This window comes from Cebus imitator, unplaced genomic scaffold, assembly GCF_001604975.1.
Source record: "Cebus imitator isolate Cc_AM_T3 unplaced genomic scaffold, Cebus_imitator-1.0 Scaffold175, whole genome shotgun sequence".
In the NCBI taxonomy this organism is placed as follows: Eukaryota; Metazoa; Chordata; class Mammalia; order Primates; family Cebidae; genus Cebus; species Cebus imitator.
Genome location: NW_016107490.1, coordinates 497,590 through 523,833, shown reverse-complemented (window position 1 = coordinate 523,833; position 26,244 = coordinate 497,590). Strand labels below are relative to the sequence as shown.

Below are 26,244 nucleotides of genomic sequence, written 5' to 3'. Positions count from 1 at the left end.
GTATAGTCTCTGAATTCATAAAATAATGACTGCTCATCCTATTCTCTTGGGAGAGCAAGGTGGGAATTTACATATTTAGCTTTCGAGGCACTTTCAGAGCCATTTACTGCCATAATTCATATATCATTGGATTAAGAAGCATATGACTCTAATGTCAGTGAGGGCCTATGTAGTAGATGTGCTGATTTAAGGAAAAGAAAAAGAAAGAACTTAGGGCCTCGTTTGAGACGAGTCTTTGTACTTCAAAGTGCAGAATGACAGGAGAGAGCATCTATTTGCTGCATCTTTTACCAAAGAGATAAATAATATATCTCACACTGATTGGCTGACTAGTGCTTGTTATAATTTTGACTTTCTTTATGCCTTTATGCTGTTCTCAGCTTCTCTGTGATAAAGAGCATTTTAAAGATGTTTTGGGATTTCTCAGGAAGATGATTGATCCTGAAGAGTTAATAGCTGATAGCCAGTGGAATATTTTGTTGAGGAATGGATACTGCAAAATGTCCTGGCAAGAGCTACTCATTTGCTTTACAAAAGCTGGCCACACTTAGCCATTGGTACCCACTATGCAACAGTTTTATTTCCCAGCACTGGCATTCCACTAGTTATGATGTCTGTAGTGTAATATGTCTATAGCAATATTTCTCCCCTCTTGCTTCTCATGATCTTTGGACAAAGCTCATATTCCAAAAAGTTCTGTTGATTTTATTCTTTGTAGATTTTTGAACTTTGTAGCTCATGCCACCCACGTAGGCCATTATACAGCAATGGTGTTCAAAGAGGGAATTTTCTGAAGTATGTATTGACTTCCAAACCACTCTGCACTATCCTTATAATGCTATTCTTGGAGACTGTCCATTTTTCAAACCCTAAGAATTTTTGGCAGCATAGGCAGGAAAGCTACACACCTTTGGAGTAATTCCCAGCTCTCCCTCATCACCCTCATATCCAAGTCATTTGCTTTACCCTTTTGATTTTACCTTCTAATGCCTCATACATCCCACCAATGCTTTTCATTAGGACTTTGTTTCCATTTAAGTTTCCATTACTGGTCTGGAGTACCATAATAGGCTCCTGAGATCTCCATATTTTTTCTTACTGATTCCAAAGCATATTCCTGCTAGATTAAGCTTCTTAAAACATAGATCTGAATTTATTGACTCATTGATTAAAACTCCGTTTATTACTGTTCCAGATATTGCAGTATTCCTAACTCTTATCTTATGCCCCTCCCCTTAAGTTTCATTGAGATATTTACTTTTCTCTGAACATTTCCTATAATCTCCTGACTCCATGCCTTTATTTATGTTGCCTCAAAACTAGAGTGTTCTTTATCTTCATCGTTCTTCTTAAAAGTCCTGTCCAACTGCCAATATCATATAAATTGTAAGCTCTTTCACGAAGACATCTTGGTAACCATACCTGAATGCCACTTCTTCCTTCTTCTTTGAATCCCTTTCGATTTGTTAGTAACTAGCCCATGCCATCTACTCTGTCATAGAGAAATTTGTGCACTTGTCACTCTCCTTTCTCTATTGTGAGTTCTTCAAAGGCAAGAGCTCTTTGTTCTTGTATGTTTCTCCTATATTTTCTAACTTGATGCATGTAGTATTGCAGGAGCTTCGTCATTATATAGAATTGTTGCCAATGTAGGGTTAAAAAAAATCTCTTTTAAGTCAGCTGACCTAATATTAACAAAAAACTCTATGACTGCTTTGTTTATTTTATGAGAATAAGTTTTCCATGAAGTCCATCAAGCAAAGGTATGCAAAATGAAAAAATATTTTAAACAGCAGAGACTATGTGGATTTAGTTTATTTAATCTTGAATATACCTACCTATATTTTAGATTATATTTATTTGTGAGCCACAAAGCAGTACCTGTCATGGTCCTTATAATAATTTTTATCATTTTGATAGCAGAAACTTTGTTATGGAACTTTGTAAAGTAAGAAAAACAAACAAACAAACACTTTCTCACATATTACCCATATTTCCCTCCTGTCTTATGAAAGAAGAATTGTTCCTGTGTCTTTCCATAATTAATGCCACCATCTCTACATTTTCTTAAAAACTAATTTTATCTGTCTTTTCCTAGATTTAGTATCATAAAGTCTTTCTTCTTTCATGTCTTTAAATTCTTTTCCTTATTGCTTCCTTTTAGCGTAAAAATGTGTTTAAGTCTTTACAAAGCCTGACCACAAAGTCCTCTAGCTACTCTTCTATCTTCCTGTCTTTTCCAGCACCACCAAACTTTTTGAAAACAAAGTCTATCCTGAATGCCTCAATTTATCCACTCTCCATTCTTTCAGTGTAGTTGGGTTCTAAATTATCTCTTCACTGATACTGCTTTTAGAAAAATATCTTACTTTTTCTTTTTTAATCTAGGCATCTCTTTTCAGTTCCAACTCAAATACTTTGCATTATTTTGAGAAAGTTAACAACATCCTTCGTGAAACTCTTTTCTGCAATACTACTTTTGTGTGATCCTTCTCTTTCCTCCTTTTTCTTTCCAACTAGTACTTATACAACATTGCCTAAATACATCGTGTTTGACATAATGATGATAAAAAGGTATATGCTAACCTTGTGCTAAAACCTAGTCTCAGTGTATAGGCAAAATATATATTGTGCATAAAAAGTTATATAATAAAATTTTAGAGTTCAAATAATCCCCATTTCGAATGAATCTAATATTTGGGCTACTACAAAAACATTTTAACTAGTGTTACCTTATTCAGAATTGCTTACCTCCCCTGCTTCATGCTTTTTATATTTTTAAAAATTTAAGTTTGAGGTACATGCACAGGTTTGTTATATAGGTAAACTTGTATCATGTGGGTTTATTGTACAGGTTATTTCATCACCCAGGTATTAAGCCTAGTATCCATTAGTTATTTCTTCCAGATCCTCTTCCTCCTCTCACCCTCCACTGTCCAATCAGCCTCATTGTATGTTGTTCCCCTCTATGTGTCCATGTGTTCTCATCATTTAACTCCCACTTATAAGAATATGTGGTATTTGGTTTTCTGTTCCTGCATTAGTTTGCCAAGGATAATGGCTTCCAGCTCTATCCTTCCTGCAAAGGACATGATCTTGTTAGTTTTTATGGCTATATAGTATTCTCTAGTGTATATGCACTACATTTTCTTTATCCGATCTAACATTGATGGATATTTAGGTTGATTCCATGTCTTTGCTATTGTGAATAGTGTTGGAATGCATATATGTGTGTGTGTGTCTTTCTAAAAGAATAATTTATATTCTTCTGGATATATACTCAGTAATGGGATTGCTGGTTGAATTGTATTTCTGTTTTTAGATCTTTGAGGAATCACCATACTGTCATTCTTCACAGAGCTAGAAAAAACAATTTTAAAATTCATATGGAACCAAAAGAGAGCCTGAATAGGCAAGGCAATCCTAAACAAAAAGAACAAAGCTGGAGGCATCATGCTACCCAACTTCAAACTATACTACAGGTATATAGTAACCAAAACAGCATAGTACTAGTACAAAAACATACATATAGAGCAATGGGACATAATAGAGAACCCAGAAATAAGGCCACACACCTACAACTATTTGATCTTTCACAAACCTGACACAGACAAGCAATGGAGAAAGGATTCCCTATTCAATAAATGGTGCTTGATTAACTGGCTAGCCATATGCAGAAGACTGAAACTGGACCTCTTTCTTACACCTACACAAAATTAACTCAAGATGGATTAAAGACTTCAACGTGAAACACAAAACTATCAAAACACTGGAAGACAACCTAGGTAATACTATTCAGGACATAGGAATGGGCAAAGATTTCATGACAAAGACACCAAAAGCAATTGCAAAAAAAGCAAAAATTGACAAATGGGATCTAATTAAACTTAAGAGCTTCTAAACAGCAAATGAAACTATCAATAAACAGGCAACCTACAAAATAAGAGAAAACAATTTTCAAACTGTACATGTGACAAAGGTCTAATATCTAGCATCTATAAGGAACTTAAAGAAATTTACAAGTAAAAACCAAACAATTCCATTAAAAAGTGGGCAAAGGGCATAAACAGACTCTTTTCAAAAGAAGACATGCATGTGGCCAAAAATCATATGAAGTAAAGCTCAACATCACTGATCATTAGAGAAATGTAAATCAAAACCCCAAGGAGACACCTCAAACCAGTCAGAATGGCTACTATGAAAAAGTTAAAAAATAGCAGACGTTGGCAATGTTGCAGAGAAAAAGGATCACCTACATACTGTTGTTGAGAGTGTAAATTAATTCGACCATTGTGGAAGTTCATACTTCTTAATACGAGTTTTTTAATTTTTCTAAAACATTCACTGTGAATGTGGTGTTCTCATATAAATATATATATAAATATAATATATATATAAATATTATATATATATAAATATTATATATATATATATATATATATATATATATGAGACGGAGTCTTGCTCCATCACCCAGGCTGGACTGCTGTGGTACGATCTTGGCTCACTGCAATCTCAGCCTCCTGGGTTCAAGCAATTCCCTTGTCTCAGCCTCCCGAGTAGCTGGATTACAGGCGTGCACCACCATGCCCAGCTAATTTTTATATTTTTAGTAGAGATGGGGTTTTGCCACATTGGGCAGGCTGGTTTCACACTCCTGACCTCAGGTGATCTGCCCACCTCGGCCTCCCAAATTGCTGGGATTACAGGCATGAGCCACCACACCTGGCCTCATGTAAATATTTTCAACATTTCTCCAGCAACTCCATAAAACCAACTTTTATCAGTATCAGAGCTCTCCACATTTGGGTGGCATGCCTAGCCAACTTGGACTGCTCATTACTCCCAAATGCATACGAAACATTTTCCCCTTGTCCTTTGACCATATTATCATCATTACAGTGGAAGGCAGTCTCTAAGAAGGTCCCAAATGATCCTGCCTCCTGATATCTACAACCATGTGTAATTTCCTCACCTTGAGTGTGGGCTTGACTTAGTGATTTGGCTGTAATAAATAGAATATGGCAGAAATGACGTACTGTCAGTTCTGAGATCAGGTCTTTCCGCCTTAAGTGTTCTCTCTCTCTCCTTCACCCAGAAGAAGCCAGCTGCTTTGTCATAAGGCAGCCCTGTGGAAAGGCCCACATGGTAAAGGACTGAGGCTGGCCAACATGTGAGTTATCCTAGAAATGGAAGCCTTCGGATGAGACTGTAGCCCCAACCAGCAGCTTGATTGCAATCCCATGAGAGATCTTGCGTCAGATTCCTAATCTACAGAAATTATGAGATAATAAATACAATGTTCATTCCTTTAAGCTATTAAATTCTTGGATAATGTGTTACACAACAAGAGGTAACTAATACACCTGCTTTAAATAGCCTTACACTCTTGTTTATCCTCAGTAATATACCAGTTCTAACACTAACTATTCTCTACCTACTTGCTAAAAATGTTTCTTTCTTCGTCTGTATTCCTATAATATTTAGTTGGTACCCTTCATTGTCATGTGTCACCTGCTTCCTCGTTTATGTCCCCAAGATGATAAATATCTTTAAATGGTAGCAACTGGTTCATATATTCCCATAGCACCTAGAAAACTCCTGATATTCACACCCCATGTGCCTTGAATGTGTGGGAGTTTAATGTTTCTTTGTTGAGTAAGTATAACAAAGCTGTGCTTGGTTAATCATCAAAATAAATGTAAAGAACAATAATTATCATAGGATAAGAAATAATCACTTTAATATTTATGGTAAAATTGTTTTTTAAAAAATGGCATGCTAGGAGGAGTGACAAGGTCATGTGGAGTGAATGTGACTGAAATTGCAGAGAAACTGAACAGAACACAGAATGTTGTGAGACCAGTTAACAGCTCTTTGGTAGGCATTAAGAATTTGAATGAATGCAGAGCTGAACAGAAGCCCAAGCCAAGTTCTGCTGGGTGTTTTAGTTTTAGATACAAAGGTTGGTAGTTCTAGGATCTCCAGGTGGCCTATACACATGGTAAAATTCAGCTGAACTGCATTTAACATAGCACAGAGTACTTGTTTACTAAATATTTTATTCAACTTGAAGATTCAAGGTGGGAGAATGATTTTCAGGGTGTTAGCTGGCAAGCGCTGAACTTTGGAAGCAACTGGAAGGCCCTGATGGCATTTGAGCAAGCATATAGCAAAGCTTCAGTCATTTTGTTAGAGTATTCTGGTGGTGATGTACAAAATTAGATACAGCGACACTGTTAAGTGAGAATAATTAGGTAGCAACCAGTTAAGTCATGAACTTATAATAGACTTATATGTCTTTATATTTGGCATTCTATTTCCAAAATCTGAGTAACTCTGTTAGTAGACTTTCTTGAAACACACCATTAAAATCTATAATTAAAATTTAGTTGATCCCTATAACTACAACTAAATTCTTTGTATGGGCTTAAGGGAACAGCTGTATTATTTCTACCTTTTTACTTTTATAAAGGGACTAGTAAGTTGGTATATTCTTTCATTACTGGCTATTGAGTATTTAGAAGTTGTACATACCATGGGAAGTATGTGGAACCCCCTAATACCTGACCCCATATTTATGCCCCATAATAAACTTTTCAAAAACTCCAAGTACCATCAAGACTTTTTGAAAGCTTACAGGTCATCAGAATGTTATAGAGTGAAAGGATTTAATAAAAACAGTATTTTTTTTTGGAGATTATACAAGGTTACAGAAGAAAGACTATTGCAGATGGCTATAGTCTGTGACTTCAAGGCATTTACTATCTTGTAGGAAAGGATTGGGTATAACCAATTTGATATATCTACTTTCTGGTCTCAATAACCCATAACATGGGAGATAAAATTGAATTAAATCTATCAATTCCAGTATTTCACCTATGCTTAAAAAATGAGGACAATGAAAAAGATAAGTCTACAGCTAAGAGGTTAGCATTAGGAGTGGATAAAGGAAGACCAGAAAGAAGAAAGGAAATTGAAAAGAAGTGACTAAAGCATGGGAGGTGAAAAGAGCAAACACAAGGTTGACGGGTAAGAGTGACTGGGTTCAGTGTGGAGTCAAGGGCAAGAATGGAAAACGACAGGAAATATACCCAGTGAAAAAATTAGCCAAATGGGAGGAAGAATCAACTGATCTGTGATAAAAGAAGAAAATAAAAGTAAAGAGTGAAAGAAGAAAAGAATACACTTAGTGCTTAAACAATACTTTTCATTTTCAGAAAGCTTTATAAATATTAACTAATTAACCCTCATTCAGCCCTGGGCATAAGCAATATTATCATAGTTATTATTATTAATAACTGAATGTAAAAGGGGTCAGAAAGGGTTAGACACCCAAAGCTTTAAATCTTGTACATGTATTTTATTTCTCTGACATGAAAGCAGTAGCCGGAAGGAAAGTTTTGTTTGAAATTCTTGTAAATCCATTATTACTGGATGAAAACCACATTTATTTTGCTTCCCTCACCTTAATAACCTTAGGCCATAGAATCTGAAGGTGCAGCCTGCCTCTGACTATCAAGAATTCTTCACCTGTGACTCATCCTTGATAGTAAACAAAGAGCATTTAATTCAGTGTCAGGACTTATGATTGACAGGATTGTTAGTATGATTTCTAAGAACAATGTATAACTTCTCCCTATTACTATTGAATAGCAACACGGCAGCAGAAATCAGTTACACAGTTTTTGATAGCAAATAACCCTCACTGTGTTCATTTTGGAGCCTTTGTTTTCTTTGATTCCATTGAGGCAGGTGAGAACTCTCTGTTTAGCAACAGTTTAGTTCCATCTTGCTGAACACACTGTTGCTTTTCTGGAGGGAAAAGTATTAGAAAATGGATTGAATACACCTTTAAATGTATATAGTGGAATTCACTTCTTATTCCAGTAACAGCCAGCAAACAGCCACATGCCTGTAATAATGTAAATGTTGCTTTCATGATGGCCCTACATCCACAAGCTAATTACACTGCAGATACAAAGGCTGTCAACTTTCCCTCTCTACAGTGATAAAGGAGCCTGCTGGGTAAAATAGCCACTACTCATGTTATTTCTGGACATATCCAAGCTACTGCAAGATGTTCCTTGCTTTAAGAGTGAATTTTAGCATGAATTCATGCAGTATTTTAAAAAAAACAGTGACAGTTATTGTAGGGGTGCAAATGAAGTATATGTTGGAGTTGAAGGAAGATTGTTCCACTCCCCTTATTCCAGTTTGCCTTTTTTTTTCTTTTTAGCAAAACAAATTTTATATAGGTTGATTTTCTTTCCCTTTGGTGCACAGTACATGCCACTACATTTCTTAAATAGGATTCCCTAATCCTTACATAGTGTTTTTCAAAAACAATTATAATGTAAAATTCACATATATAAACATAATTATGTAATTTATGATGCATAAGAGGCCATCTCTTCTCTTTTATGTGAAACAAATCAGATAAAAACTTACTGAATTCGAAAAGTAAACTATTAAGTAATTGACCATTTAGCTTAGATAAAAATGTCTTTGGCTCTTTTCACATTACCGTTAGGATCTTATGATTCTTTAAGACGTGATACACAATTCTTAAATAGCAAAATAAAAAGCTTTCAATTCCACTTCCATTATTTTTTTACTCTAAAATAAAATGAATATGTCAAGGTTAACAAAATAAAACTTTAAATGCCTTTTTTCCACCAAATTAACAGAACTATTCTACTAGTCACTACTTGACATATATACTGGAGCCTGCAAATTTCACCAAGAAATGTGTGTGCTGAAAAATAATTTGGATTAAAGAATTATAGTTTGCAAATAACTTTTCACTATTTCTTCATATTACTGATATCATAACGAAATCACTGTGATTTTAAAAAGTCTTGTTAGTCTGCAATAAAATTTCCTAAAATAATTTATTTTAAACAAAAAATAATTTTGGAGGTCCTATTCTATACTTGTTTATTTTCTAAAAACTATAGGGATATGTAATAAGCAAACTTTTCTGAGTCTGTGCCCACAAAGAATATACAGCCTTTGTAAACTGTAAACTAAAATATATGAAATGACTAGAAAACTCCTTAGAATGCATAACTTCTGATGTCACATTGTAGAGCTTGAGAGATGGGGGAGATCAAGGTGAATTAGTGACATCTCAAAACAGTTCATGGGGCTAGATCTAAAATTATAATCATATGATACTGTCATTCATTGTGGAAATAGTGCCTTTTAGAATAGCACATGCACTTAGAACCAGTAAACTATTACCAATGTCATAAGCAATATATATTTTCTACAAATATTTCTAATTAGGAGGGCAGGACATTTCCTTTAGAGTTCTTTCCTTTAGAGTTCTTTACCCATCAGGTAAGCAATTTATGTCTCCCGAAATGGACTGATTATATTTTGCTCGGGGAACTGCTATGGGAGCAATCTCTTAGCATTTCCACATTACAGAACTTAACATAAAACATGTTGGTCTTTTCTTTCAAACTCATACTTAATGAGATGTTAATTAAAAGCCTATTTTTATTAAATCACCAAATTTGAGACTCTCTTTCTCCCCCTGCCAAAAAAGAAGGGCAGGGTAGGAGATGTTTGTGCCATTATCAATTAGAGAGTTTATTATTTTAAAAATATATCTAAAATATTTCATAAAAATTTAAAAGATAACTTTAAGATTTGTAATTGAATAAGAATTTGAAATATATATAATATATATGCATAGTCAAAGTAAGAAAGGGGCAGATATATAATTAATGATATTTCTCAAATTATAGGGAAGAAATAAAATTAAGGAAGATCATTAATGTCCTCTACTTTAAAAACAAAAGTAAATGTCTAAAAATTGTGCATTTGCTTTCATTTTATTTAAGAGGGCACAAGTATATCATGACCCATTGTGGAATCATTAGACGATACATTCTTTCTGTCATTTTTCACAATTCATGAATTGAGCATTAAAGACAAAATAAATGTTACATATAGAACAAATAATTCTGCCATATTAGGAGGTGAATTTAGGATGTTTCTTTAGTTTTGAGTAGCCCTCTCCCCAAAAGAAGCGACTACCACCAAGAAATGTCTCTAATTCAGTCTTCCAAGCTGACATGGTAGATGGAAATACTTTTCTTTCTGAAAAAATGTATAAGGTGCTATTTCTCCTGGCAAAGACATGAAAACATGAATTGCACAATTTTTTCCCAGCAAGTGACTGATCTCCACATACATGTATCATTCATTATTCAGCTTCAAACTAAAAAGTCTTATTCTGAATACCAATTCCTATAAACGATGTAGCTCTCAATTATGGAATCTGGAACTGCTGGTTCCATGATGATAAAGGGGCATGCTGTTTGAAAGACCACAATTTGACTGCAAGTAATCAATATACGATTTGGAAAGAAACCTAGGTGTGCAGTTTTATTTAGAAATGTTGAGAGCCCTGCACTCAAGCCTTCTCCACAAGTCTAGCGATGTCAGGTGGCCCTTTGTCAGTCTTCCTTAGGCCTGCTCATTTTCAGAGACACCAGAAAATTTTCTTGTTCACTGCCATTAATAGAAGATATGTCTTCTGGAATTTTCAGGGACGAGGACATTCATTTGTAGCTAAATATATTTTCACTTTTATTTTTCATGAAGTTTTCTTATATTGTGTGCCCTGAAATGGAGAGAGTAAAATGAAGAATTTTAACTTCTAGGCCAGAAACATGCAAATGCTTTGGATGAAACTAACATTTGTCAATTTGAGTTACAAAATTGGTACAGCATTTAATTCATTGTTTTAATCAAGAGAAAGTGCCTTGTTTACTAAGCATCCCAGTTTGTGGTTGAAATACAATTATGAAATGTGAATCCTTTTAATAGCTCTAGATAGGCCCTCTTTTTATTTTTATATCTGAGAATATGGAAGATCAAAGAGGTTAAGTACTCCATGTCACAGAGGTTAAAATAACTACCAGAGACAGAATTTGAACTTGATTCTCTACCATCTTAAGGCCCATAAAAGGGCCTAACAACTACTACCAAGACACCAAGTACAGTGCCTAGAATGAGCTAAGAATCTATTATATATTCTATATACACCTCATTTTCTGAAGCTTGTTAAATTTGCCTGAAGGACATTATAATGAGTTTCCTTCATTAGAAATTTTACCAGAATTTTGCCAAAACCACAAAGGCAAGGTGACTTTACGACAGATTAAGTTAATATAGATTCATATTTGAATGGTTGTCTTTTTTTTTGAAATGGAGTTTTGCTCTTGTTGCCCAGGCTGGAGTGCAATGGTGCTATCTCAGTTCACTGCAACCTCTGCCTCCCGGGTTCAAGCCATTCTCCTGCCTCAGCCTCCCAACTAGCTGGGATTACAGGTGACTGCCACCATGCTCCGCTAATTTTTTGTATTTTTAGTAAAGATGGGGATTTCACCATGTTGGCTAGGCTGGTCTCAAACTCCTGACCTCAGGCGATCCACCTGCCTCGGCCTCCCAAAGAGCTGGGATTACAGGCATGAGCCACAGCACCCGATGAATGGTTATTTCCTTGTGATGCTTGGCTGATCTGGAAAGAATGCATGTTATGTTGACTGAAAGGGATAAAATGACAAAAGGAGGATGAGGAAAGGAAGCAGTCAGGGAGAAGAGAAAACAGGAAAAGAAGTCTTCCTTGGATGACATTACAGAGAATTACCTGGACTCCTAAGCCATAAAAAAAAAAAAAAAGGTTTATCTGGGCTTTTTCCTTAATTAGAGCCATTTGAATAACTACCTGAATAATGACATCAAGAAGAAAAGGTCAGACCTTATGAAAGTTTTTTCTTGAGGCCAGGCGCGGTTGCTTATGCCTGTAATCCCAGCACTTTGGGAGGCTGAGGTGGATGGATCACCTAAGGTCAGGAGTTCAAGATCAGTCTAGACAACATGGTGAAATACCAACTCTATTAAAAATACAAAAATTAGACAGGTGTGCTGGCGCACGTTTGTAATCCCAACTACTCTGGGGGCTGAAGAAGGAGAATTGCTTGAACCCGGGAGGTGTAGGTTTCAGTGAGCCAGGATCGCGTCATTGCACTCCAGCCTGGGTGACAGAACAAGACTCTGTCTTAAAAAAAAAAAAAAGTTTTTTTTTCTCTTTGTTATATTTAGAGAACGTTTTGTAATTCTTTCAGTGTCACGCAGCATCGTTTGCACAATATGAGTTAGCCTCAGAAATGTCTAGGCACATTCACATTTAAAGTGCGATGACTTTATTTTGGTCAGGCTGGTAGAGTCACTGTTTTGTCTTGTGTTTCCTAAACCTTTCCTGACAGCGTGCTAGACAAGGGTCCTCCCATCCTATTTCCTCCGCTTGTGGGACTTTTCTTAAGACGGCGGGACAATTCAGCCCAGTGCCAGTTCGATGCTGTGTGGCTGTAACTCAATATTCCTCAGTAACTCTGCTTTGGAGTTACGGGCTCTGGGAGGTATTCATTAATCCTTCACAATTTCTGCCACAGACATGTTTTAACTCTCTTTAGAATGTAACAGGCGTGAGAGGAACTGTCAGGCCTAAGGCAGCCTGCAGTATGGTGGGACTCCACCCTTTCCCTTTGCCACGGCTCCATTTACTTCTTTTGAATGTGCCAATAATTCCCAGGGAATAGTAATAGGTTTTCGGTGCAATATTTTGTGAAAACGGAGCTCTGCTCGTCTGGGTTCACGTCTTGACAACAAGGCCAGGAAGGTACAGCCGGCTGGGGGCGGGGGGGAGTGGCGGGGCGGGGGGGAGGGTGGGCTGAGATGGTCCGCCTCTCGTGGAGTTGGAGTGCCCTCTGCTGTCCAAGAGAAGAAGTGCTCTTGCAGATAGCTTCCGCCCATGCTTTCTCCAGGTAAAGTAAAACCTCTAAAATGCTCCTTAGAAAACCAGATAGACGCCCTCAGAAGATCGCGGAGCTTCTGGCTTCACACAACTGTGGGGGTTTTGACTCTTAAGGAAATCCCATCGAGGCTGAGTATGCGCTGAGACCAGAACCTATGTGGAGGGTAGTTTTTTCTTTGGTCATAAAGTGTGGAATAAGCAATAGATCTAGAATGATAGGTATTTGGGTTATTTATGATGTATTTGAATACCACTATAAAATATTCCTTTTTGTGTGTGATCAGTCTTTTTATATCTGAGAAACCTGGATATTTTCATTCCAGTTTTGGAGGTTTCTGAATATCTTCTTTTGAAATGTTTTTACATGTAAAATCAGCATTGAAAATTGTTCTTGTGGCAAGTACATTCTTCCTTATTTCTTTCTCTTTTTCTTTCTTTCTTTCTTTCTTTCTTCCTTTCTTTCCATTTTTTTGCTTTACTTTCTAATGTATTTTGTTATTCTCTGATGTGAAATAACTTATTTCTATATAGTCCTATGATTTACAAGTACTTTCTCATAATCTTATTAAATCATCACAGCAACTCTGTGATGCAAGCTGCATAGTTCCCACTTTATAGACAGAATCAAGGCTAAGGTCATGTCCAGACATACAGGTGGCCTCAGAAGTGAGCACTGTGTCCAATTTTCTAAGATAGGAGTAATAGTGGTTAATTCTTTGATAACTATTATTTGTCAGCATTATACGAAACATTTTTAAGTCCATTATGCATTTATTCTTCATGTCAAGTCACAGGTAGGTATTATTATAACTGTCATTTTATAGATAAGCAAATAATAATCTTTAAAGGTTAGCAATAGTCAAATAGCCAGGAATGAAAAAGCTGGGTTTTAAATGTGGTCCATGTAATTCTGGAGGCCCCGGTGTGTGGCCAACTTCTTACATATGAAGAGAAACCCATAAATCTTGACCTCAAGTAGTTTAGTATCTTTTAATTGTGGTAAAATATACATAACTTAAAATTTACAATTTTAACAATTTTTAAGTGTAAAGATTAGAGGTGTTATACACATTGACATTGTTGTGCAAGAATCACCACCATCCATCTCCAAAAATTTTTCATCTTTCCAAACTGAAACTCTGTAACCATTCTTCTCTCCCTCCAGCCCCTGGCAACTACCATTCTATTGTCTGTTTCTATGATTTTGACTAATTTAGGTACCTCATGTAAATGGAACCATACAAAATTTGTCCTTTTGTGTCTGGATTATTTCACTTAGCATAATGTCTTTAAGGCTTATCCATATTATAACATATGTCAGAATGTTATTCTTTTTAAGGATGTATAAGATTCTATCGTCTCTATATACCATATTGGTTTATCTATTCATTGATCAATGGATGTTGGGATGTTTCCAGCTTTTCAGTATTATGAACAGTGCTGCTACGAACACTGGTGCACAAATATGTTTGATTCAGATTTTAGTTCATTTGGGTGCATACCCAGAAATGAAATAGCTGTGTCATGTGGTAATTCCGTGCTTAGTTTTTTAAACATAGAACCACGATACTGTGTTCTGTGATAGTTACACCATTTTATACTCCCACAAACAATGCTTTAGGGTAGTCATTTCTCCACGTCCTTGCCACTTATATTTTCTAATTAAAAAAAAAAAATAGTCATCTTAATGAATGTGAAGGGATAGCTTACTGTGGTTTTGATTTACATTTCCTTAATAATTAGTGATATTAAACATCTTTTTATGTTCTTAGTGGCCAACTGTATATCTCCTTTTGAGAAATGTCTATTCAAGTCCTTTAGCTGCTTTTTAAAATTGAGTTATTGTTGAGTTCTATGAGTTGTTTATATATTCTGGATATTAAATCCTTATCAGATATATAATTTGCAAATATTTTAGTCCATACGTTGCCTTTTATACTCTATTGATAGTGTCTACAGAAAGATAGATGTTGGTAGATGCACAGACGTTTTTAGACTTTGATGAAATGCAATTTACTCTGTTTTCTTTTCCTGCCTTTTGGTATCATATCTAAGATCATCACCAAATCCAATGTCATGAAGTTTTTATACTGTGTTTTCTTCTAATGGTTTTATAGTTTTAACTCTTACATTTCTTTACATGTCTTGAATCCATTTTGAATTGATTTTTGTATATGGAGTAAGGTAAGGGTCCAACCTCATTCTTTTGCGTGTGAATATCCAGTTTTACTAACATCATTTGTTGAAAAGAACTACACTTTTCGGATGGAACATTTAGCATTCTTGTCAAAAATCATTTAGTTATATATGTAAGAGTTTATTTCTGGGCTTTCTGTTCTACTCCACTGGTCTGTATGTCTGTCTTTTCCTATTATGCAGAAATTTTTCTCTTATATAGTGCCAGCTTTTACCAAAATTTGTTGTGGTTAGAATTTTTTCTTGAACCCCAAATATTGTCAGTACTGTAATTAATGAAAAAGAAAATCAATCTAGTTTTTCTTTCATATATGTGTTATGCATATAGGTGATAAACTGAATAACTTAAAGTTTTCATTTACAGATACATAAATTGGTTTGCTGTAATACATAAATTGGTTTGCAAACAACTAATTTCTCAGAGTTATTTTAACCTGTATATAGAAGACTAAAATTTGCATCTATTAATTGCATTCATTAGGTCTAACAGCTGGATTCCTCCTAAAGTGGATTTGGGTAATGTAGTTTGTCCTATTTGTTTGCCTATTGCTGTAGCTTGGATGTTTGATCCCTCCAAACCTCATGTTGAAATTTGATCCCGTTTTGGAGGCAGTACCTAATGTGAGGTGTTTGAGTCATGGTAGTGGAACTCTCCTGCATAGATTAATGCCTTCCCTTGGGGGTGAGTGACTTCTCACTTTATTAGTTCCTGTGAGAGCTGGTTAAAAAGAACCTGGCACCTCCCCTGCTACGCTCTCTCTTGCCCTGTGGTTTCTGCAGGCACTAGTTTCTCCTTCCAATATGAGTGGAAGTAGACTGAGGCCTCACCAGAAGCTGAGCAGATGCTGACACCATACTTCTTATACAGTTTTCAGAACCATAAGCCAATAAACTTCTTTTCTTTATAAGTTGCCCAGCCTCAGATATGCCTTTAGAATGACAGTAAATGGACTAAGACACCTATTCAGCTAGGTGATAGCCACAGGTCCAGTTTACAAATGTATATTTTTAATATTTAGACAAATACCTGAATAATACCAAAAGTAGATCAATTTTACTTATGACTATAGATGCACAAATATTAAACACAGTATTATTAAATTCTGATTTTTAAAATGAAAACTGTACCAGATAAAATTTAACCTAGAAATTTAAGATTACAATCTATAACCCTTTTTCATCACACCACATGATCATGAGAAAATTGTGAAAACCTTCTGATAGATGATTTAAAGGCATTTATAAATGTAACTTATACTCGCGATTCGAAAATTAAAAAAAAAATCTTTCAGTGCACTAGAGATAGGGAACCCTCATTCCAGTAAAGAATATGTGTTTAAAAGCAACCGCCAATGTCTACTTAGTAAAAAAGACAGAAGGATATCTCTCATTACTGTCATCATCCATCACAAAGAGGAAGTTCTAATCAATACATAGTAATATCAAAATTAATGCTAAGTATATTCAGATAAAAGGAAATAACCATACCAGCTATAAGTAATAATTTTGTTAACTTGGAAACTGAAAGATAATCAGTTTAAAAACTATTCAAAAATAATAATGAATTAAGGAACATGGCCAGCCACCAATTTAATGTAAAGAATATAAACATATTCTGTAGACACTGAATACTTAACTACAAATGGGTGAACATTCTGGTCACAATAGTAATTTTTATTTTCATCCCTTTCTCACTGATTCTTTTACAAACATTAATTTCTTTTTGTATTTACTGTTCTATTCTATTGTATGACTATATATTTTGGACCCGTGTGACACTGCCTTAATTACAACTTTACCATACATCTTGATATTTGGCAGGCGAAGCCCCTATTCACCCATTCACACCATTAATTAAAGATTTTTTTTTTTGGTATTTTAGCCAAGAATATTTAGGTTGTTCTTTAAACTGAATTTTAGAGTCACATAGTTCCGTTAAAAACATCCTATTGGGATTTTTGGTCATAATTCTATACCCACAGCATTTTTGCAGTAGAAGCACCGTAGGCCTCGGCTAGCCCAATTTCTCTCATTGTAGACATAAAGAAAAAGATCCCCAGACTTCAGATACTGAATCCTTCAGTGGCACATAACAAGGTTTACTTCCATGCACATATTACGTCTCTGCAAGAGACAGATATGAAAATGGATCTTTTTCTCTAGAAACAGGATAGAAAGAGTTGTGATATTCGAGAAAGTTGGATTCAAGAGAGGCAGTCACCATTTAATGTTCTAGAGAGAGCACCTTTCCTGGTTTATAGCACTATTCAAATCATCTGAAGCTTTACATTGTATATGAATAAAAAGACATGATAATTCAAGGAGTAGGGAAACTGAAAGAATGAGAGTGTGTAGTAGATCCGGGGCTAGAGGGATCTCCCTGAGAAGAATACTGCATATTTGCCCCATTCTGAGGTTCTCATAGACTTTTCTTTAGAAGACAAAGCAAGTATGACATAAAAAAAAATCATTTTACACCTGTCACTTTTGGTCCCAAGAAGATGGTTAACAAAGTGACAGGGATATTGTAGTACAATAGTCAAGTAACAGCAGTAGTGACAACCGCAGTAACTACCATAATATCTTAATTTTACATCATACTTTTCTTACAAAGAGCACTCCTAGGAACTCTCATTTTTAATTACATTTTCGCTCAGATCATTCTTCTGGGGTGGTCAAAGGCAAATATTGCTTTCTTTTTACAGATGGTAAAACATAAGTTAGTTAGAAATGAAAAAAATCTCCACAGGTCTCAGAGGCCACCTGGAGCGGCTTCCATGACTGCCTTTTTTCAGGCAAGATTCCAAACGGATCCTAACTACTGGACTTGTCTTTCCACGCTTCTCATAATTCAACAAAAACTTGAAAAATGAAGTCCAGGGCATTCCCTTATTGGAATATGTGCTAATGAAGGAATGAACACTTTTGCTGGAAAAGTGAAGTGTTTGCAAATGTTTTTCTTACATCTGCTTTCAGAACAATGTTAGGGCAGTGGAGCAGCCAAATTCCACGTGGACTATTTTTATTTTGGTGTATGTAAATACTGCTCTCTGGAGCGCAACCCCATACTCAAACCTCTTCATCTAATTGTTTGGGGCAGGACCCTGGTCATTTTTTTTTCCATTTATTTTATTGCATTTTAGGTTTTGGGGTACACGTGAAGAACATGCGAGGTTGTTGCATAGGTACACATGTGGCAGTGTGATTTGCTGCCTTCCTCCCCATCACCTACATCTGGCATCTCTCCCCCTGCTATCTCTCCCCAACTCTCCACCCCCCACCATCCCTCCCCTCTTGCCCCCCAACTGACCCCAGTGTGTGATACTCCCCTCCCTGTGTCCATGTGTTCTCATTGTTCAACACCCGCCTATGAGTGAGAACATGCGGTGTTTGATCTTCTGCTCTTCTGTCAGTTTGCTGAGAATGATGGTTTCCAGGCTCATCCATGTCCCTACAAAGGACACAAACTCATCGTTTTTGACGGCTGCATAATATTCCATGGTGTATATGTGCCACATTTTCCCTGTCCAGTCTATCATCGATGGGCATTTGGGTTGGTTCCAGGTCTTTGCTATTGTAAATAGTGCTGCAATGAACATTCGTGTGCACGTAGGACCCTGGTCATTTAAAAATATTAATGCAAGTCTCTATCATTGGTTTGAACCAAGAGCGCGCCACCAAACGCAATGAGATGCAGAGCAACCTGCTGCTTTGATGAGCACCACGGTGCAGACGGGCTGTGACCTAAAATGGCGTCAGCCCCAAGTGAGGTCTGGGCAGCGGTTTTATAGTTTCCTGTCAACAGGAAGTATCCCAATCTGATGTAACTGCTATGTGGTCCCCGCCCCCCCACCCCCATGTATCTTCAGGGGTACCTGTCTTCCTGCTTTTACTATCTTGTTGACTCATGCTGCCGACACATGTGGCCTTGTGCCTTGGGACTAGGCCTGAGAAGGGAAGAGCTATTCGTCCCACCATCTTTCAGGCCTGGGGGATAATCTCTCAATGAAAACATAATTTTATTCTACTACCAGAGTTGAAAACCACTGCCCTTATACATTGTTGTTTGATAGTGATTTTACTCTAGTTTCAAAGTTCTTAGGTTATGTGAAAAATAGCATAAATCTTATATTGTCTATTTATTGATATAAGGAAGCATTAGATCTGTTTAATCTGTTATTTTTGAGATATAAAATCTAGTTCTAAATATAAATACAATGTCTGTCATGGATCACTTTACCAACTTCATGATTTTTGTTTCCTACACCCACATTTTGTGTATTTTGTGTGCTAACCCGAAGCACAGTCAGAAACACAAACATTTTACTAGAGCTGACTACTAGAATGGGAAAAGTGGGGACATAGTTTCAGGCACGGAGAAGCAGTCGTCTTTTCTCTGGAATGAATGAAGCCCTAGGAAAAGCAGCTCTCAATAAATCCAGTCTGAGTATTCATGTGTTCATTGTGGAGTCCTCACATAGCTACAGGCCTGTGTTAAAGAAGAAACTAACTTATAAGACAGAACCCTGGTGAGAAGGCCTAAGTATTTGGTTTTAGCACGTCATAATATGCAGAGGTAAATCTCCCCAATGAACTTTCTGTAATCTGTGCTATTAAAATCCATAGAATCATGAATCCATAAAACAGTAAAAACAGGATTGGCATGTGGACTAAGCTCTCTAGTAAAGGTGAGTCAATGGAGATTTACAAAAGCACCCAGGACCTTAGCAATATATTTGGGATAGACCAGGTTTCTGTAATCCCAGTTTGTGTTCTTTTGACTGGACTAGGTGTGGTTTTATATGGTTCCCATAATTTGTGTTCTGTCTTACAAACCTTGCTGCACTTGGGTGAATGTGGAATGTCTTCTGCACCTTTTCTGCTTCAGCCTTCCCTCCCTCCTTTCTCCTAACCAGTGCTTCACCATCAACAAGGTTTTACAGGTAGAGTATGCCTCTAAATGAATACTGATTGAGTCTGAGCTAGTAGTCGACTGGCTCTCAGAATTACAATGAGCCATCATAATGTTTTGGTCAAAAGATTTCTTTGGAGCTCATAGATACGTTTGGAAGCCATAGACAAAATATTTCTTCAAATAATTTTTTTAAAATTAACGTAGATTGTATGTCTTTTCGGAGTTTTAGAACTGAAGTAAGTGATAGAAGTGGAGTAGCTCTAAGGAAGGTTTTGTATTATACCAAACAAATTGATAGACTCCAGAATGGTGCTAAAATACTGTGCACCACCGAAGACAAGCCAAAACAGATTATTTAGCGATGCGGTGATTTTTTTTGACTCCTTCACAGTGTTCTCATAGAGTACCTCTTATGGAAGAGATCCATGCCCTGGATTGCACTTGCTTTTAGAGAAGCCAGTGGTTATGAGTCTTTCAGGAGCCAGAAACCTTAGGGAATTTCTTATCAACCCGACCCCAGGAAATTTCCCACATAATCTGGTTCAATGGGTGGTTTTTGAATTTAAGATAAGTTTGTGTTGCATTCCAAATTGAGACACAGTGACAGTCATTCTTTCGAATATGAAAAAGCTGCTTATGCTTTAACCCAAGAGAGTCTGTCATGTTAGTAGATTTTTAAACAATTTGGATCCTGTCCTGATACTCTCATGATTTGATGTACATGCAATTTATTACAGTTTTTGTAATATATTTACAAGTATGCTTGTCAAGGCTAGGAGATATAATTTGGAGGCCTGGAAGTGCAGTAAAATCAACTGGCTTAGGCACGCATGGAACCTGTGTGCTTGCTGATCACAGCCCACCATGTAATTCATCCATCACAGTTTAACATTCACTTGTCTACGTATTTAATCGATATAAGGATGTAGCTCATATTTGTTTAGTCCTTTGTCATCACTAAAGGATATTTAGGCAAATTTTCTCACTTGAGCTTAACAAGTCTCCTATGGAGTTAAATATTGGCTCTTAGACGTAAGAAAAATAAAAGCCATGAACAGCCTGTCTTGCCCAAGTACTCATAGCTTGTGAATGAGACCATGATGGTGCAAAATCAAAATTTTTTTATTCCAAATACAATATTCTTTCCACCACACCTCAGCTGCAAGGCATTCTGTGGAGAATCTGTCTGGGGAGAAGATGACTTTCCTGGTGTTATTCTGGAGGAATAAGGATGTTGAAGTGCCAGCCCTCTCAGGTGTTCCATATTAACATCTCAGCATTGCAGGAAGGGTTTGGCATGAGAGCATTGTGACAATGGCACTGTAGAACAAGAGAACTCAATGTCAAAAGCTCTGAATTTTAGACATGTTGTATAACTACTTCATTATTCCAGACTTTTCTCCAACTTTATCGTAAATAGCTAGACTGCAAAATATTTTAGATCAGTGATCAGCATACAGCTCCCTGGGCCAAACTCAGCTTCCTTTTATAAACAAGGTTTTATTGGGACACAGCGACGCACATTTGCTTATGTTATTTTCCATGACTCCTTTCACACTATAATGGCAGTGCTGAGTAGTTGCCACAGAGACCATATGCCCCGCAAAGCCCTTGACTGAGAAAGTTTGCCGTCTCTTGTTTTTGGCCTTATCTGTTTTATTTTATCTTATTCTATTTTATCTGTCAACGGGAGAATAAGCATTTTCTCAGAGAAGTATTTTTGAAGTATATCTTTAGCTAATGGGGGGCATTTGTTTTAGCCAGCAAAGATTCAGCTGTCATTGTACAAGTTCCCTGGAGGAGCCGTCTTTCTCATTCCAGGAACTAAGGAAGGTGTTTTCTAGGTCTGTATCACATTTCCACAAATACAGGTTCAATTAAAGTACCTTTTCTTTTAATTTTTCCCATTCTTTATTGTCATTCAGCCTTGGGTTGAGCCAGCGAGATTGGTAAGAGCTGCCCCCTGGAGACCTCCTGCAAATGCTATTCCATGAAGTAGTGGTTTCCCAATGTGCATCTCATACAAAACCAAACAATACAAATAATGCTGCTATTGTACCTTTCTTATGGCTGGTCTCAAGGGGGTGAGACTGTCATCATAAAACATAACAAAGCTGCTATAGAAATGGACAGACAGAGGAGATAGTAGTCTGAGGGCCTCAGAACCTCAACAGAAACTTCCTATAAACTGGCAGCAGAAAGCTGCAGGGTTTTTTCTTGGTTATTTATTGTAATGTGAAGATTTCTTATCTCAATGGGTAGTTGCAGATTTTTTTTTGTGCTGTTATCTATGTGTAAATTATTGACTGGATTATCAAAGTGATTATACTTGAAATTCTTAGTGTATTAACTGAGAAGCAGGAATAACTTTTTAAAATCCCAGATTGTTAGATAAGTAACTGCTAATAGGCAACCTTATTTCTCCTATTGTCTTGCTAGATTGCTTTTGATGAAATCAACAAAATGCACACATTAGGTAAATGAATGTGGAGTTAGATTTACTGAAACTCATCATGGTATAGGCTCCCCAGTAGCCTAGGTTATTCTGTTTTAAACAAAAATTACTTGATTTTTACTTACTTAGGAACTTTCTTTTGCTTAATCATATCATATACCTCTCCTATTTGTTTGTTAAATCTAGTTTTTTCAACATTTGGTGCAAAGATGTATTTACATAACTTGTATGATTCATAATATTCCTATATCCAGAATTTGGTAGACAGATTGTCATATAGAGGGAAGCCAGACTGCAAGGAAAAATTCTTTCTATAGGACTCTGCATAATCATGAAAGGAAGGGAAATTGACCTATTCAGATTTCTGCCTTCAGCACCTTACTTTTTGGTGTCCTCAGAACTCACGTTTCGTGGTCTGAAGAAACAGTACCAACTAACTCAGATTTCTGTAAGTTAGAGTAATGCTCCTATTAGACATGGAAAATATTGATAGATTCAAAAGATGAATAAGACATCTCCAGGAGGACTGAATTGCATTGTGGAGGTTTGGAAATATTTCTTTGCTTTTGGTACAGAAGGTGAAGCAGAATGATTTCAGTTGGAAAAAAGATCTAAGCTTGGCAAGGCTACTCAGAAGCTATTATAATGTTAATTAAAGAATGTTCATAAAATGGAAAAAACAAAAAATAACCCATCTCTATAGTGGGTTCCAATCTACGGGCCAAGCAGAAGCAATTTCTGCTCTTCCTAAACACCAAATCCTACAGCTGGATGTTTAGACCATGTCTGATCTCTGCCTTGTTGATCCCCTGATCAATCCATCACGTGAAAACAAAGCTGTCAGGCAGCAGTGTCTCAGTATGCTGCCCTCTTAGATGTATTCCCCAGCTGGCTGACATCACACCAACTAGTGAAAATCCCACACTTGAGTGGTGCTCTCTGTCAGGGCTTGGGAAGAAGAAAGCAAGTGTGTTAGGGCAGACATCCTGTATCCGTTCCAGAGTCAGAGGGTCTCTGAGGAGCAGCCAGATAAGCTGCTCACTCCAGAATACCTTATTATACATTTATTCTACAACCCCAAGATGGGAGTTGCTACCCCCATAGCACAACTGACCCCTATAGCTGTATAGCCCAAGAAATCCACATAACTTATGCAGGCTACTGCAACTGACAATAGGACCTATGCTGTATTGAGCTCTGCCAACATTAAAATAACAATCTAAAATCCCCAGGGTAATTTTCCATAAATCTAATACATGAGTCCTTTTTTTTTGTTGAAGAGTAATATCAGCAATTAAACCTTATAGGTATCTGAAAGCAATTACAAAATGAGGAGATTATGGTGGCAATATTACAAATGGGAACTCACTTAAATGTCAAAGCACTTGCCATAAAAGTGGCAATAATGATGCTAAACACAATACACTGTTTTCAAATATTAATTTCTTTATTTTTTTCCTCTGTTAGACATGATGAGGTTCAAACAACCATCCCCATCACCAATTGTGAAAATAATAATCTCATCATCATCATGTGCTGGCAAAACATGAATGTCTCTGTCATTCTGTCCTACGGACACTTACTAATGGAACAAGAATCAGACATAAATCCCTCGAGGTAAAAATGGCAGGGCATTATAAGGCTTAGAACACAATTATAAACCTGCATGCCAATAAGCGTGGCTTTTAAAGATCCCAATCCTAGCAAAAATGGCTATAAAGAGATAATTTTTCAGGCTGTTACTATTTGCTGGTCATAAAATATTTTTAGCTTTGGAACATTTGTTGTTATTGTTTTGTGTTTACTTCCAGCCTACTTGTTGATCCAATTCAATCTAATTCCTTAGGAACAAGCTGCATGCCTGCTTCTCCTTTCCTTCTTTCATGAGCACTAATCAAGTTCCTGCTCTGGATGGGTATTGTGCTAAACAGCAAGAGAAGCATACTGCACAGGCTTGGTCCTATAGCAACCGATTGTTGGGCTGAGAGAAATTTTGAAAGGAGGTATACATGCCAATTAGAAAAACTCAAGGCAAAAAATTAAATAAGTAAACAGGAAAACTTAGATTCTTCTGTTGGATTTACCAAAGTCCATGTCAGATGGGAAGAAAGCTATGAATAAAGAAAAACATGTAAGCTAAGCATTGAGGCTTCTAAGCCAGGATAGCAAAAAGAAAGAATTACTAGAACACTGATTTTGTACTAGGCATTGGTCTAGGTGCCTTTACTTAGGTGTTTTGCAAAATAACCCACTTGCAGCAGATGTAGGGGAAATCCATATTTCTCATTTTATAGATGTTGAAAGTGAAGACTTTGAGGACTCTGCTTCCTTTCCAAATTTCAGCCAAAATGATGCCTCTTCTTCAGGGAGAGTGTTTTAGGTGTTTTATTGCATTACTATGGCATTGTATGTATATCTCTACTATAACATTCAACACAGGGAATAGCACCTAACTGCATTTCCTAAAGGTAGGAATTGCCTTTGCAGCTTCCTGCCTCTAGCACTTAACACAACCTCTTTAGTATAACAGATGATAAACACATATTTGTTGAATGAATGAACAATGACAAACTGTTTATATGGCAAAGCAGGGACTAATATTCAGGTTTTTTATTATGTCATTACAGATGCATTGTCTACTATTCCAGGCTGCCTATGCAGGAAAAATAACTTTTTTGGAGAAGGAAAGAAAAATATAGTATCTTTCTGTTCTTCTCTTATGTGTGTGTGTGTGTGTGTGTATGTGTTTGTGTGTGCATGTAATTTCTATTTAAGGAAAGCAACTGGCTACCTGAATGAGCCCACCAATGAGATAGTTACCTGGGTGGTATGCAGAAAAGTCAAAAGTATTCCTAGGGCACTTACACAAAATGACATACAGCTAGTGCTCAACTTACGGCCACGATTGGTTCTGACAGAACGGTTGTAAGACGATTTGGTCGTAAGTTGAGTAGGCTATATGTACAGTACTGTGAAATGATGTTATAAAAATCTTTAAGTCATATTTTATCATAATTTTCTTTCATTATTGCTGTATATCATAATTTTCTTTGTTCCTTTTATGCCATTTGTATCATCTCTACACCATTTTGTTTCTTATTTTTCCATTCGTCAGGTTTAAGTAAACACTGCATTACCAGTACAACTGGTTTAATATTTGCAAAACATACAAAATTACAAAATACAGGTGCATACAAAAATACAAAATACAGGTGTAAAAAATACCATAGGAAACATTTTCCCAATTGCAAAACATATCAAAATATATAAACGTGTACGAAACATTTTATTGGCCACTGGTGCTGCGGATTGTTGATGTCGTCATCGGAGGCAGTAGTTGGGGTTACTGGAGTTGGTTTTTTCATAAACATGGTGAGCTTTGTCTGAATTGTATGTTTCTTTTTTTCTTCATAAATTTCACTATACGGACGAAACACATCGTGCGCCATCCGTTCAATCCTTGCAAATCGTTCGATGTTTGGGTCCATTGCTTCAAAATGTATAAGAAGTTTATTGGGAGGGGTTTGATGAAAAATATCCAAGACACAAAACACAAATTGTTGTACCGAGTCTGGGATAACAGTTGAAATGGTGCACACGGAATGGTAGTGCTGCTGGAAGCTGGTCCGCACTGTCATACACCCAGTTGGGCAACGTTTAGGCTGCCAGACGCGGAGCAGTCGTGGCTAGCGATTGTGGTCGTAAAGTCGAATGATCGTAAGTTGCATAGGTCGTAAGTCGATCAATACCTGTAGAACCTTCTTAGAATGAAAGACCTCTGTCACTTTTACCTGAAATACCTGTATTTGAGGTCTGAGTTTTTTGCATAATTCGTTTGGCCTT

General features: G+C 36.6%; 1 long non-coding RNA gene across 3 annotated transcripts in view; it reads left to right on the top strand.

Annotated features, from left to right (window-relative positions):
* The window catches only part of LOC119473668, a 423,651-nt gene that overhangs the window by 156,075 nt on the left and 241,332 nt on the right, over nt 1-26,244 (top strand). Inside the window, exon 1 of one of the 3 annotated variants that reach the window (XR_005202874.1) lies at nt 12,755-12,999. The exons of the other annotated variants lie outside the window; for them this stretch is intronic. This is a non-coding gene — a long non-coding RNA (uncharacterized LOC119473668). Of the gene's footprint in view, nt 1-12,754; nt 13,000-26,244 lie in introns of those variants that run through there. 3 annotated transcript variants of the gene reach the window in all.